Source organism: Pseudopipra pipra, chromosome 1 (assembly GCF_036250125.1).
Source record: "Pseudopipra pipra isolate bDixPip1 chromosome 1, bDixPip1.hap1, whole genome shotgun sequence".
NCBI classification, from domain to species: domain Eukaryota; kingdom Metazoa; phylum Chordata; class Aves; order Passeriformes; family Pipridae; genus Pseudopipra; species Pseudopipra pipra.
Genome location: NC_087549.1, coordinates 44,896,210 through 44,913,193, shown reverse-complemented (window position 1 = coordinate 44,913,193; position 16,984 = coordinate 44,896,210).

Here is a 16,984-nt window from a genome sequence, read left to right as displayed (position 1 = left end):
TAGTCAGTACTGATCATTCAACAGTAAGGCAATCTTGACAAAGCAGGTGAGGTTTTGACTGTGAGGGAAAATTTTCTCCTTCATTTTTGTTCTCTAATTGATGTGTTTTTTTTTTCTGAGTGTCATAGGCCTAATCCTCTCTTCTGCTTCATCAATTTTGCATTGATATGACACATTCTTTTGATGGTGCAAGTCAGAAGTAATTCCAATTGGAAATTAATTTCTTTCATATTTACATTTTTTTCATCAGATCATTTGCTTTCTTCTTCCATGAAAAGCTGTTACTTCATTGCCATACATCTGACAATCTGTTTAATTGTTTGATTGAACAATTGTAGAAGTAAACACAAGGGGGACAGTGGGAGTTGACAGACTTCCACTCATGCCCAGAAAAACATATGGATCATCAGAGAGTTAGGAAGCTTTCATTATTTCCTGTTATCTGTCAGTTTTCACATTATATGAACAGCATATTTCTGAAGCCTGTTTCAGGGACTTTTTTAGTTGTGGGACTAAATTCAGGTTATGTTTCCCATAACTGTAACCACTCAGCAGCAGTGTGTACACGAAGAGCCCTTTGTGGACTCATCCTGATTTGACTGGATTGCTCCTGGAAGCTATCAAAGAGGCATAAAATCCCCAGCACTAGCTTTACTTTTCCTGTGGGCATTGACCAACATGACAGTTACTTCATTTCACCACTGCAGCTGCAGCTTTTCCCTTTCAGCTCCTCAAACCACTTGGCACAGGAATGGCAAAACCTGTCTGTTCTGACCTGCAAAGCCTCTCTCATTTCTTGCTGTGTTTGTGCCCAGGAGAGGATGTAACACTGGTACAGCCTTGATTAGATGCAGGGCTCTGGAGAGTGGCTGACTCCAGAGCAGAAATGCCGAAGCAAGAAAAACATTGATTTCTAACACACGGATCTGAAATCTAATCAAATTTCAGTAATATCAGCCTGTGACCTTTTCTCTTATTAGTGAATTTATGCACAGCTAAGTCCCTGACTCCCTTAGCGCTTTGTGTGTGCCAGTGTTGCCTTCAGCATAATTATTGAAAAATTTTGAGTGCTAATTGAGTATGATTGAATTTTGATATAAATCACGTGTACAGTATGTGAGAAGAAAAGCGTGCTTGCATTTTTCTTGGGGTGGCAAGGGATTGGGTAAGCAAGCCTTACCGCAAGACACGGAATTCAATTCTGATTTTTCATGATCTGGTTATTTTTACACAGTTCCATAACCAGGAGTCTGGTGACATAGTTCATGTAGAACAGTACAGGTTTCACTTAAAATCCATTAAATATATAATTGCATTACTGAAATGGAAGCTCATATAACACCGTAACTGACAAACCTTTTATTTTCAGGTGTTTAATGTAGCCATGAAATTTTGCTTTGGGCAGAAGCTTTACTACTGTCAAAATGTTAAAAATACACTTTATAAAATTATTTTTTAAAAATACTTTCCAAAAAGTCTTAGTTTTCATTTCAGAAATCATATGAAGGTGGTGTCCTATAATGATTTGTTGAGTGTTTTGATGCTCAATCTGCACTCAAAGCTGTTGTTTTCTTTCAACCTTCTTTTAATTATTTTCTTTTAAAACTGTTTATTTTTACCTATTTTTTTACCTATTAGTGCAGATGCTTTAACTTTGCTGTTGAATGCCTGTACTGGCTCAGTAAATTAAAGTGTTTTAAAATAAAAAAAAAGCAATCTATTAGAGGCATTAAAAATTAGATTTTCAACATAGTCTTCAAAACTTACACGGTTCACTAGTCCTTTTATATAGTTTTATTATGCTTTGTCTCAAATATTCCCAAGCAAACAAGAATTAGGAATTATAATTTAAATTCCACAAAGTAAAATAGTGAAAAATCACTTTTGAAACTATTTTTAAATAGTCTACTTGTCTAAAACATTTAGACATGCATTCAGAAACACAAATTGATTCAGAAGATTAATTTTGCCGTTCCTTTGAATTAAAGCTTACTAGATAAGCCCATGGTAGATGCTCAAATAGCTCAATTAATTTTTCCATGTGAATATTCTATCCTGTTTTCATTCTGATTTCAAATGTTTTGAAAGTTGATAACCTTTTTCCCTTGGAATAAAATTACTTTTAATTTGGAGTAAGAATGGATGCAGATGATAAACTGTGAAATACCCAGGCTTGATAAATTTATCTTAATATAATTAAGCCTGAAGTTTAGTTGAGAATCTAAATTTATGTCTTTCTTTTCTAACACAGAAGCTTGATAATTAAATTGGTAGATTCTAGGGTAAAGCAGCAAATATTGTTTCTGATTCAAGATTAGACTTTATTCTTGCAAGTTAAATATTTTACCCAAAGATTTTTAGCAAAAATAGTTGCTAATTACTTAAATTTTAAACCATTTTTTAAATCAGACTATTTTATTTTAAAAAATGCACTTCACATTTCTGCTATTTAAAATTCAAAGATAAAGTCAGCTGAAGCTCAGTCACTCAAAAGTCTGTTTTCCATGTTCTATAAGGACAACATATGAATTTTCATAAGAAAGGCAGATGCTCCCTTCTTAAGCAAGTTGAAGAAGAGACCCTGATTACAAGAGAAGCACTCTAACACAAGACCTTAGAAATTTAGAGTTTATAAGAACTGCATATGTACCTGAAAGTTCATATATACTTCTAAAGAAAATTATTTTAAGAGCATCCAATATGAATTTTTAAATCTTATAGAAATTTTAATTAGGAGACTGCAAATTGCATGGCTAATTCTTTTATAAGGTCAAATTAATCATAAAGCTTTGTTCAGATTAAGAGGGGAAATTTAATAACATCAGCAAACACGAAGAAACATGAAGGGAGAATCTTTCTTATTTATTCTTTTTTTCTTAATTTCCACTGAAAAGTCTAGAAATACCCAGCTCAGGACAGCCTCACACCTAAGAGGCTGATTGATAGACATAAAATCATAGAATCACAGAATCGTAGAATCATAGAATCAGCTGGGTTGGAAAGGACCTCTGAGATCATCAAGTCTAACCCTTGACCCACTATCACCATGGCACTAAGTGCCACACCCAGTCCCATCTTAAAAACCTCCAGGGACGGTGAATCCACCACTTCCCTGGGCAGCCCATTCCAATGCCTGATTACCCTCCCTGTAAAGAATTTCTTCCTAATATCCAACCTAAATCTCCCACGGCAGAGCTTAAGACCGTGCCCTCTTGTCTTACTGATAGCTGTCTGGGAGAAGAGACCAACCCACACCTGGCTACAACTTCCTTTCAGGTAGTTGCAGAGAATGATGAGGTCTCCCCTGAGCCTCCTCTTCTCCAGGCTGAACAACCACAGCTCCCTCAGCCTCCCCTCGTAGGTCTTGTGCTCGAGTCCCTTCACCAGCCTTGTTGCTCATCTATTGGTGATGAAGAATTGGTCATTAGAAATTCACACAGTAATATTTTAATACTTTTTAATCTGGTACTCTGCCATGACTAAGACTTCTGCAGCTTTGTTTGTACTCCCTCGTTTGCCATGCATAATTCTTATCAGGAGGACATTAATGTTTCTGAAGGAAGTAGATGAGACTAACTAAAATAAAAGGCAGAGTCATTTCATGCCATATGTCTAAAGCTCTTCAGTAGGTGTAATGACATTCTTCAAAAGAACCAAAATTCTTTGAATAAATAGATAAGCCATCTATAAAAGGTTGGATTTTAGACCTAACCCGTGCTGTCCTTTGCATTTCTCACATTATAGAAATTGTATATTATACAAATGCCACCAGCAGCACAGGCAAGAAACATGTCTGCTTCAGAAGAACTTAAAAACATTTTTTCCTTCCAGTAAGGGATTTTGCCTTTTTTACCCCCTTTGGTATCTTATATTTAAGTATCTCATTATTCAGTAGTATTCTCGTATGGCCTGGAAATAAGGTGGGTTTTTTTCTTGAGCCCAATTCGTGATGACGTCTTGCAAATTCGAGCAAGGGAGTGTCTCCCCAGTCACCATCATTCACAGTTCACAACATACAGGTCTCCATTCAAGGGGATTGGCATTTCAATGATTTCATATGGTAAAAAGGCTGAAGTCTGACTGTGTTTTAAAAGGATTAGAACTCAGCATTATTTTGTATCTCGCAGGGCTCCAAGAGAAGAGTGGTATATCAATCATTAATGCCTTGATGAAAAGGAGAGAAGGCAAAGTAGCTATTTCTAAGTGTAACTGTAGAGAGAGTAGGATGAAACAGCATATAATCAATTTTTGGAAGTCCTCTGGGAAAAAAACGATCTTATATGACATGATACAAAATATCATTGAGATACAATTGATCTGAAAGCTTTGGGGTTTTGGGAATAGAGTGTTCTTAGTACCAGATAATAATAACATGCATAGTAGTAATATTCTATAGATTTTAAAAAAATAACATTTAAAACTCATCATGGATTATTTGAAAACACTTAAAATGTGTGACTTTAGGCACAGACCTTCTGTATAGTGTTTTATCCATTTAAACTATACTGCAGCTGACTGTTAGATCAGATTGATATTAAAGAGGTGTCATAGAACGTATTTTTCTTAGTGTGGTATAACTGAACATAGAATCATAAAATGGTTTCAGTTAGAAGGAACTGGAAGTTTGAAGACATCTAGTCCAAGCCCCTTTCCATAGGCAGGGACACCTTCCACTAAACCAGTTTGCTCAAAGCCCCATCCTGTCCTTGAACACTTTCAAGGATGAGGCATCCACAGCTTCTCTGAGCAACCTGTTCTAGTGCTTCCCCATCCTCACCAGAAAAAAAAATAAAAATTCTTCCTTATATCTAATCTAAATCTTTCTGCTTAAAACCACTTCTCCTTGACCTGTTACTAAAGGCCCTGGTAAAAAACCTGTCTCCATCTGTCTTGGAGGCCCCCTTAATAGACTGAAAGGCTGCACTAAGCTCTCCCTGGAACCTTCTCTTCTCCAAACAAAACAACTCCATACTTATTCAATCTTTCTTCATAGGAACAGTGTTTAAACCCTCTGGACCTTTTGTGGCCTTCCTCTGGACCTGCTCTTACACATCCGTGTCTTTTATGTACTCAAAATCCCAGAACTGATCAGTCACTCTACAATATTTATTAAAAATTTCAGTTTGCTTAGTTTGTTTTGGATAAAGGCAATGGGTTTATGTCATTAAAAAAAAAAAAGTAAACAAAAATTAAATTGTTTCTAGTAGCAAGTTACCAGTACAGATCACAACCTTCTTGCTGGGCAGAAAAGAATGAACAGCAGATATCAGCTGGGGAGGCTCCACAAAATCTTGTCTTCACCATGTATTTTAATACTTCTCATTTTCACATAAAGATGCTTATGTCTATGAGTCACATAAATTTGTAAGAGCTCAGCCTGTTAGATAAATATCAATTTATTTTCCTGAAGTTCCCAATGACCCTGTTATATTTTACCAAATATTGTAGTATCACAATAACTTCAGAAATACTACATCAAAATCTTTGGTGTTAACTATTCCAGTGCTGTAAAAGAACCACATATTCATAAATATACTTTTGTGTATTTGAAGAAAAAAATTTTTGAACAAATATTTTTAAAAAAAAACATAAATTGCATAAATTATTTTTTTTTAATTTTAAATATTTAGTTTTCTGTGCTATTATCATTAGATCATATTTAATCTCCTGTTTATGTAGAAAAAAAACCAAAACAGAAGTACATCATACGCTTTCATGCTAAAAACGTTATTTGCAGTACATTTTGATATCATATTAGTTAAAAGTTGCAGTGTAGTCTTTCTGTTTTAGGAAGCCTTTTAAAAATGTAAAAGCATTCAAGGGAAACTGAAGAGACTTGAGGAGAAAAATTATAGTAGTATTAAGATTTTGTAAGATAACTTGACAGTTATAAAGAAATGAAAAAAAGATAAAAGCATTATTTCTCGCCAGTTCGCCTTTATCATTGTCCTGGGGAAACCCAGAGACAGTCAGATGCTGAATTGGTTCAGCAGCTACATGGGGCTAAACAAGAATGGCAATGGAAGCTTTCTGGTCTTCTTTTCCAGAGCTCTCTGGGGTCCCAAGATATTGGATCCATCACTCCATTAGGATAGAATCAGTATCTATTTTCTGTGTTCTGTTTTTAAGCTGAAATTTGCGCAAGAGCAATTGAGGGAATAGTACTAAAAGGAAGCAGCCCATACTTTCCTAGGCAGTCCATACTTTCCTACTTTCCTTTCCTTGCCCAAATAGTTAAAATTAAACCCCTATATTACTAGTTCAGAAAAGGAGTTGGTGCAGTTGTGTAGAAGCCTAACGTGTATGTCTCCAACACTGATAGCTGGGGAGCCATCTAAGGGTTGTGGCAGTTATAGCCAAGGGTTGTTGGCAATGATGCGCTGTGAGAAAGAACGGGATGTGGCTGGAGAAGGGAGTCCGACAGAGGTAGGGCAGTACTTTTCTGAGGCAAACGACCTTGTTCTAGTTTCTGGAGATAAGCACAACACAGTCCTGCACAAGTGCATTCTTTCTCTGTGTGTGGGCCACAGGACCCTGGACACCTCAGCCAGATCAGTGCTGGAGCCAAGACTGGTGACCTATTTTACTCTCTTTCCTCTTTCCTTTCTGTCTCTCCCTTTTAAATTCATCTCTCTCTTTCTCTCTTCTTATTCACCTTACCCCTTTATCCAAAATCCACTACCATGTGCTAATACTGGGAGGTCGGGGACTAACACACCAATTTCCATGTCAAATATGTAATTTGCTTATAATACTTCATAAGCTTTTGTGGGGGAAAAAAAAGCCTCTCACTTTTGTCATTCCTTTCAACCGTGAGCATCTAGGAATCTTGGGTGCTCCCTTCTCCTTAAGGATGGGATGCCACAATCTGTAGGCAGGGCAGTGCAGTGTGCCACAAAGAGAACATCACTGCTTTTGGCAGAGCTTGAAGATACCTTAAGGACTCTGCAATGCGTATACAGAATACATAGTATAGAGATGTGTACTTTCCATCTTTCTCCTCTCTGTATGTAAATCTCAACATCTGTAGCATAGACATGGAAATTTAAAGGACATGAAGATTTCTGTATTTCAGGCCTTTCAATTCTGTGTTGGTATGGCAGTTTGTTGGCAATGTCCTTCCAAGGAAAAAAAAATATATATGAGATAACACATCCAAATCACTTCATTATTTTCACAAGAATTTCAGTTACTCTGGAATATTTTGATGTCAAAATTTCTGTGACAAGTTATGCTGTGCTTTCCCAGCAGAAGGAGCAGAAGGTCTGAAGCAACAAGGCTGTCTTTCCTTTTGATTACTCCAAGTGCTATATTGAAATAACTTTAATGCAAAGTACACATTTAAATGCTGTCATTTGAGCTCAGCTTTTTGGAAAATGCACAAATCCTTTAAATGTCACCTTTTTACACAGAAGGTTACCATTAAATAAATTAACAGCTATTTTATAATGTCAGGTTACACATATTGAATTCCTTGAAAATAAATTTTATAAAAGTACTGGGTAACTAAAGTAGATTAATGGGTTAAATCTCTTTACACATTATCACTCCAAAGTCAATCTCCTGTTTCCCCTCTTGCAAAACCACTACCCTTAGCTTTCTTTCCCAAGAGCTATTGGATTTTTCTGAGTCTGGAGGAAAATTGAAGGACTAGGTGATGACTAGGCTGGATGACAGATTCACCTGTTTTGCTGTTTGAGGCCATCCCCAGTTAGAACTGAAGATTATATATTGCATTTGATGTTGTATGGTGAATTACAGACCTGCCAATAAGCTATTAAGAGATTTCTGAGATATTTGGAGAACTTGGGGTATTTTCTGTCTCTGGTGTTGAGTTTTAATTAGCCAACCTCTCCTGGCAATGTCCCTCCCATATCCATTCTCTAGTGTCAGTGAGCCTTTAATCACTGCCCATATATCCCATTGCCTGTCCTGATTTTCTTATTTCATGAATTTTTTTTTCACTAAGCATAAATATCCTTAGGGCATGTTATTTCCTTTCTTTGCTTTCCCCAAGTGTTTTAGCCTTATTACTTTAGACAAAGATCTTCTTTTCACACCCTCCTCCTCTAATTCTGCCTGCTTAAGTCATGAAGCTGTACTTTTTCTTCCACAGAGGATAAGCTTCCTTTTTCTATGCCATCAGAACCTGCCCCAGTTAAACATTTTTTTTGCTTTTTGCAAAATAATTGTTGGAGAGTTCATTTTCTTCCAGCATTTAAGCTGGTTAATCTTTTCTCATTAAGGATTCTGAAGAAATCTTTCTGTTTGCTTTGTGATGTTTGGAAAACTAAAGATTTCTCTTTTCCCTGTCTCAAGGACACGCAGTCTATCAGTCTTGGCACAAATTCATATTAGATTGCCTGTCTGAAAATATTGCACAAGATCTAATTTTTTATTCTGTTTTCTTTTTCTTTTTTATTTGTCACTTTCTTCTCTCAGGAGACTCTTGCATTGCCAGTATAAGACAGGCAAATATATTCCTACATTTTGTGCTTATTTAGCAGTCTACTTCACAAAAGAAATTTCTAGAAATTAGTAAAGTCCAGAAAGCACCTCATTTAATGGTTGAAGTCTCGAGGGAGTTTACAAAGTTTTCTTTTGACTTTTCCCATTCTGAACACTGTGTCCAAAAATATAGAGTTATAAACAGAAATGCACAGAAAGCGATACCTATATATTCTAACAGTTTCCTTGGATATCTAATATCATTACAGTGATTGAATGATGATTCTGAGACTGTGTGCAAATGCAAATGTCCTGTTAATTTAATTTCCTTGGTCTATAGTGTTTATAAAAACAAAAAAAAAACAAGCAAAAGGATATTTTTTAGCCTGAATTTTTATGAAACAGTCATTTATAGGACATAACTTAAGAGATTACAAGAAAAAAGCAGTATTATTCAGATTATTTTAATAATTTTAAGGTGATTATTTTTCTCTGGATTTCATCAGAAAATACAGTAACAGAAAGCCAAGGTGCTTTACAATATGAGGAGTTAACTTTATATTATAGTCTCTGCTGGTTCACACATAGTTAGCAATGGGTTATTTCCTAAACAAGTTAAACTATTGTTTTAAGGAACAATCCAGCCCTTTTAATTCCCTTCATATTGCCAACGGGTTGGTTAGAAATGTTACTGAGCGCCTTCACATAATCTGTGTGATATCACAATATATCATTGGAAGAAGTTCCTCCTCTAGCCATGCTGGGTGTAATACTACCTCCATTCAACTACATATCTCACATGTAAGAAGCGTATCTTTAAATATATTGATGAGATCAAAAAAGATACATGAGGGAGAAAAGCTCATTGCAATAGGTCATAATAGGACAGGAAAGCACAGATGACATGCTACCATAGTCAGCACTGAATGGAGGGTTTTGACAGAACTGACTACTTGAAAATATTGATCCTGTCAATTCTTCCTGCAGATATGAGAATGAAACTCCAAAAGAAGTGAAATAAGGAAAATTTTTGGGTAACATCAAGTTCTTTTCCTTCTCTGAAAGGTCTGTTGTCAGAAGCTAGCATATTAAAACAAAAGAACTGAAATAAATTCAGTAACTTTTTCTATAAATGAGAAAATCATCAGAAAGAAAAATATAGGGCATAATAGAGAAAACCATAATTAAAAAAACAATGATGGTTTGTTTTCTAATTATTTGGAATTAAATTAATAATGTCACTTATGCTTCAACATTTCATTTTAAAGAGGTGATATCTCAGTAGAGTCATGAGCTTTTCCATCACCATATGTAATTCAGGGATCTGCCTCAAAAGCAAAGGGAATTAACAGTGAAATTGCTTGTGCAGGAATGCATTTTTAGATTGTCATATTATACATATTCAGGTTATCTGTAACTATAACCCTTCAAAACAAAACTCATGAAAATAGGTATAATCAGGCTTATTCATTTTTTTCTTTTTCATCTGTGATGGCTTTGTCACTTTAGGACTACTTAGTCCATGATATCATACATAGCTAGTTAAGTACCATCAATTGCAGTGTTTGTCAGCATTGGCTAAAACACAAGACATGTGATACATCAGCAGGAGACAATATAAAGTTATTGGAAAGCATCCAAAATAAACTGCCTTGTGACACCAAACTCACATTTGAAACCAAATTAAAATCTAATTTAAAAGGAGTCCAAATTAAAAAAGCCTACTTAACTCCCTCAATTTGCAGAACTATTCCATTCCATTAGGCAGCTAATTTCTACCTGTCAGATGCAGAAAAGTGGTTCCTCTCTGGAGGAAACTTTCTACTTGTTGTAATTAGGTATGAGGAACCTGAGAAGATGGCTTTACTTTGATAGTAGCCTGCGCTTAACTCTCAGAGGGCCTCAACCCATGAGTAAATGCAATTGAAGTGTCAATTTCAATAGTTTCACACTACAGAAGGTTAAAATGAGGTTACATATTTCATAATTAAATAACAAAATTACTTTAATTTTTGTTAGAGGATCGTGAATGTTGCCTTTGTGGAACATATGTATATAAATCCCTTTTGTTGATCTATTATTCTAATAAGCTTTTAGCAACAGTATGAACAGGTCTTGGTTACTATTAGAAGATAAGAGCCAGAACAATGCAAGTAATGAACAACATCAAGGCAATAATAAACAACATGAAGCTAACAGAACTCTGCAGGCAAAACAAAATTGGTCCTCCTGCAATTCCCTTTGGATTGCGCCTCCATTTATCTGTTTACTTCTTCCCTAAGAGTGTGTAACAGAATAGGTGGGAAAATAAAACAATTGGCTGGAGGAAATGAGACACTACTTGTCACTTAAAACTACTTCTCTGTGCTTGCTTAAACATTGTGCAATTTTTAGGAAAAGAAAAAATACATTCATTGAAGTTCATATGCTTTTAATCAGCTGTTTTTACATAAAGATAACCCATTTCTGGATCAAATGGAGTTTAACTTGTCCATCCTTCAGTTTATAGCAGGCAGTATTTTATTTTTTTACAACTATATATATTTCATTGTAAGGGCAAAGTGGGGAAAAATAATAACACTGATTTATAATATTATTTTAATTTCAATCAAGACAAATATGAAGTTTGTAATTTAAAAGGTCCAAAGGGTTATAAACTGATTTAGAGGAGTATCAGTGAATTATGGGGAAGAAAGCATTTGGAGTTCAGGAAAGATTGGCTTTATTTTATTGTCTTATCCCTGGAGTATCTTCATTTTCTAACAACGTGAGCATTAAACTGACTGTAAGTCCCTTTAGGGTTGAAAACAAGCTTTGCAAAGTTTAAATAGGAAAATCTCAGTAACTCTCGGTTAAGAAAACAAAAACACCTTCTAACTCTTTCCGTATAATAGGAGTGACGGTAATTTTTATATTCCTGCAGAGTTCCTTGTATTAAATTGCATGATTTTCTTGAAAATAAGTTGCTAACAGATGAATGCACACACCAAGAATTCCACAGCATACCTTCAAGAATGACATATTTGGAAAACAGAAACCCTTTATTTTACATTTTCGACACTGCTTACAAGTAACTTTGTTAACATTTTCAAATTCGTTGAATCAGTAGGGGGTTATGATCCCACAACATCAAAGTAGCGTAAGCACAATCCTGTCACATACGGTCGAAGACAGAAGAGCCTTGTTAGGAATTTAAGGCAGCCAGAAATAATTATTTTGTCCTATAGGAGAATGAATTCTAAAAGGTGCACCCCAGCTTAGTAGGAAAAGTGGGGCTGCCAATGCCACTTTTACCTGAACTCTCTGAGTCCCAGATATATATAGAGATGAGTTTAAAAGGTGATACTGCCTAGGATATAAAAATAAGCATTTGTTCTTTTATAAAACAAATTGTATTGCTTTTGTGAATGTTAAAAGAATACAATTAAGGCCTGGTACATTACATATTCCATGCAACTGGATTTTACCTGTAGGGATATTCTTTATTCTAAGCAACACCTCAACCTTTTCTTTTTGTAGATGATCTTTTCTTAATATGAATATGCATGTGTCTGAATCATGTAACTGTGTTGAAAACATTCTAATCATCATTTTCTTCCACCAACAGACTTCTAGTAGGCAGAGAAAAAACATAATATATATATAAAAGGACTCAGATTGCTAGACTGGAAAATATGTGTTTTTTTAAAAGGAATTAAGACTATATTTTCTGGGCATAGAATCTGATCTTGTAGGGATCTGGGACAGCATTCCCCAGTGCTTCCTTGGAGTCTGAAAAACAAGTATGGGAAGAATGTATCACTAGAACAAGAGTAAGCACTTTCTAGAGGTGGTTAAAAATATTTCACATATAATAAAAATACAGCTATATGGAAATATTTATGTTTTAAGAGGAAATTTCAATCTCCACAAAATTATTTTAGAGAGATTCCTCTAAAAACAAATGCAGCATTTTCACATCAGATGAATATTAGTTTGAGTTTATTTGCTTAACTTTTGAATTTTACCAGCATCAGTGGTATGAATATATTCATATTATATTCTCTATATTATATTAAATATTTGTACACTACAAAGTTTTTTTCTTGTTACAACCATATCTGCCCCCTAATGAAAATATGGAACTTTCCTCTTATGTAGGGAAAAATGTCAGTTCTTCATTTTGTCTTGAAATAAAAACAAATTTCGACACATTAGAAGATGGAGAAAGAACTGAAAAAATAGCTCAGACACATATTTCAACTCTCTTACAGATGATGGGTATTAGAAAGCATATTTGAAAATATGCTTTCACAAAGATAGCCTAAAAGCTAAGGATATTGCTGTGCAAAATGACACAATATAGAAAGGTGAAATAATGAAAAGCACAAAAATACAAAAATTGATATCCATATTTACTTTTCTGAGAAAGAATAGAAATTTATATTGATTTGCTACAAATTTAAAACAGAGATTTGTAAATACCTTTTAATTTTATATACATTGAACTCGTGGAACCAGTGAATACCATATGTCATCTGAATAAAGAAACTTCACAAATTTTATGCAATGCATAATTTATAAGGAAATGTTGTTATTAATTATCCTTCATATTGACATATTTAGGCACCAGAAGAATGAGAAAACATGTTTTCAGGTACAACAACATATGCCTTAAGTAGTGATATTAGGAAATAAATATTGATAAATATAATATTATTAAGTAAATAAAATGATAACGCAAACTTCATTTTTCAAGTCATCAGTCAACCACTAAGTTTAGAGAGTTTTCTTCCTTTTGGGGTGGTTTCTTTTTTTGTATTTGGTTTTTTTTTTATTTTTTGGGTTTTTTCTCCTTAGACTCTAGGAAAAACCTTTTCTGAAAGTGATACCACTAGTAGTTTATTTTCTTGTGTCTTAATAATGGTCAACATTGGAAAGCCTGTGCAATATATAAATAATATGTAAATTATGTACATTCTTCAACCTTCCCTTTATTTTAAAAATCTGTTTTGGCAATAAATAAGAGCAAAACACTGAGATGATTCCATCATTTGCTCTTCATTCATACCTGTCCAATTGCAAAAAAATTATATATGTTCCAGTTAGGATTATGGCAAGGAACAGCCTATTTTCTTCACTGCTATGGGATATCTCCTGACCTTCTCCCCAGACTTCTTTATTACTTTGGGAATTCTCTAGGTGTTACCTAACAAAAGAGGTAGTTTAGTGGCCAGCTGTAGAAGACAATGAGAAAAACAAATGATGAACTAGACTAAGAACACTTTTCATTATTCACCTGGAAAAAAAGGGAAAAAGGTCTGTGTTTCCCACCTTGGTCCTTCTTCTCCATTAGTTAGTAAGTCACATCCAGTGACAATTCTTTGATTCTTTGATTCTTGATTGTAGCCATAATTATATGTATTGTCTATTTAAGCACATAGATTTACAACCCAGTATGTTTTTGCCTGATATCTCTAAATAAAAATACCTACAGATTAATTTTGATAATCACAATTTACAATGACCATTCATATCCCTAGTTAAAACTGTCTCTATGAAACTTATCTTTCCCACAGTTTTATTGCTCCCATAAGGAGTAAATTTGTTATGAAAATTGGATTTCCATTTTGGGTTCCTCTGACTTCTATACAGCAGAGAGAGGCTTCTTTGCAGATTTTAAATGCAAGAAATGGCTTGCCTATTTTGTGTTGCTTCCTTCTCAGAAGTTGGTATAGAATAATAATTCAGTTAATCTTTCAACCTGCTAAAACTCCTAGTGAATGATGCATTGTACTTGTCACTAAAGTTTTCCTTTATGACAATTTTGGAAAATGTTATTAATTTAATCATCAAGAAGGAAAAAATCAAATTGTGTGATGAAAAGTAATGGCCCCTGCAATTTAAAGCAAAGGTGGGTAAATGCAAATGATGAGCCAAGGAAATGAACCAACAGTTCCAAAATCTTAACATGTTTTCAGAGCCAAGTGCTTATTAATGTTCTGAATAAAGTCAGTAGTTTTATTAAAAGGTACCTAGAGAAAGCTGTTTGTGAAGATAATCTATGATTAAGTTATACAATCTAAAATAAAAAGCTATTTACTTTAATCTGTATTTTTGTTAGTGATCTAAACAGATCTTGAGAAAGTCATCTTAAGTGTACACTGGTTTCTCTACCATTTAAACGACTTAACATCAAGCAGTAATAACTTAGTTCTTTAATTCTTTCAAAATTTCTAAAAGATTCTTTGATGCCGGAGACAGAAAACTAAAATCTCATGCATGTTTAAAGTTAACCTACAAAAACAGAAAGAGGAAGGATTTTTTTTTTTTTTTTTTGAGGTGAGTTGAATATTTGTGGCTAGTTAGGAGGTAAAAAAAGAATTTTAAAGCAGAAATGCCAAATAAATGTGAATGTTACCTGGATATACAGAACTGACATTAAGAAACTAACATAAGATTGTCTCCAAAATAAGTTCAATTTCAGTTATAATTGGAGAATCCATATATATATGTATACATATTCCTTGTGCTAACTGAGTAAGAAGTCACTCAAAAATTTTGCAAATTAGTCATGTTCCAGGATCATCTCGAACTACAGACAAATAAACAGAAATGAAATAAAACTAGATGCCTGTTTTGATTTCAATAGCAGAACTACTGGAGAAATGGCTACAGTAATATTTAGAGCACTGATAATTATACACTTTTTAAATATGCAACATTTTTTCCAGAACACCTGGATGCACAGTCTGATTTATGTTGATAAATATTTATGGCAAATCGTTCCTTTAGATCAAGGAGATTATTTGATTGCTAAACCTTAGTTAAAAATCATGATGAACGCATTATAAAAGGTCATAAAAGTAGATCTAAATATGATATTTGAAATCTTACCTTCAGAAATGTTTTTGACCACTAATATGTCATTTGGGCTTCTGTGACAATCACTATGGACTGGAGACAGCACACTCATACTCAGGGATATAATTTACTTTATTACAATAAATCCTAACTTAATTTTTTAAATATAAATAAAAATAATTTCTGTCTAATAAAAATCTTCTCTCTAATAGTAATCTCATGTGATATTTTGCTTTTTTATAGATCAATTGACCTAGAATTTGGGGAAATCTATGTTTGGAAAATGAACCTTTGATATATGTAAACTTGCTTGTTTGTAAATGTTTTAGGCATGTTTTAGGAACTACTGTAGCATTATGAATGCTTATATAAGATATAGTATCTTAACATATGTTAATGATAAGTTAATTAAGTGTGGATTTATGCAAAGCAGACTTCACAATTTTGAATGCTTTGAGAATCCTTACTAGAATACAGAAAGTTCTTTTTAGTCCTGCCGGTGAGATTCAAGTGAATGTCTCATTTCACTAAAAGGAAGAAGGATTACAGAAGCTGACATGTTGAAAAAGTCATATGTGGTGTAGCAAACAGAAGACCAAAAAATGTCTTGTTCAGCGGGATGTAAGATGATTTATTTATACACCTTCAAGTACAGATACTATGGATGATGGGTTTGGAAATTTTTGCCTGACATGGCTTAATTAAAGGTAATAAAATTCCAAGGTAGAAATAATTCTAATATAAAATTTACAATTTAATTTATTAGAAGAATATTTAAAATGTATTCTAGAATTTAAAAACCTTGTAGCATTTTCCAGTTTTAGAAAGAGTTAGGGAAAATGAAAAGACCATGATAAATAACTTCAGAGAGTATTTTAATACTCTAAACTAGTCACAATTCCTAGATAATGCCTATGAGAAATAAATCTTTTATAGAGGTTAATATATTTTATATATATAATTCTATGTTTCAGTCGGTTTTGAGAGCACCAGCAAAATGCCAGAAGCCTTCACTTCTGATAGACTTGTCAGGAGTATAACAGTATTTCCAATAGTTTTGCAATGACAGGAAGTACTACTAATATTTTTCACACAGAAAAGCCTGCTATAAGAAATAGTGTGGAGAAAAGAACACTTGCCATTGTACGTAATGCTGAGAAAGACTACAGTAGTGTGCCATGTTCTGGATTAAAGTGTCAAGTACAGTTTTGCATTTTAATGTTTATGTAAACATTCTTCTAAGCTAACAAGTAAACATTGAAAATGGATTGATTTATCTACTAACAAATATATGATGGTCTTGGAACTTCTTGCTAAAAAGTGCCATGCTGCTCCTAGGCAGCTGACATTACAGGAAACCATGCCAATGCCAGGATACTTAAAATTTATTTTTCTAAATCATACCAAATTAAAAAATAAAATGCATAAATTTAAATGATGCCACTTTGAAAGTGTTTCCTGTATAAATACAATGATAAAATACATAATACCATCAGCATCATCATGATGATCATAATAAGTATCGTCACCAGAATGCTCTAGGTTGGATGGAACCTTATATGTCATCTAGTCCAAACCCCTGCTACAGGTAAGTTCACTTTCCACCAAGTCATGTTGCTCAAAGCTCTATCCAGCCTAGCCTTGAACACTTTCAGGGATGGGGCATCCGTGACTTCTCCAGGAAACCTGTTCC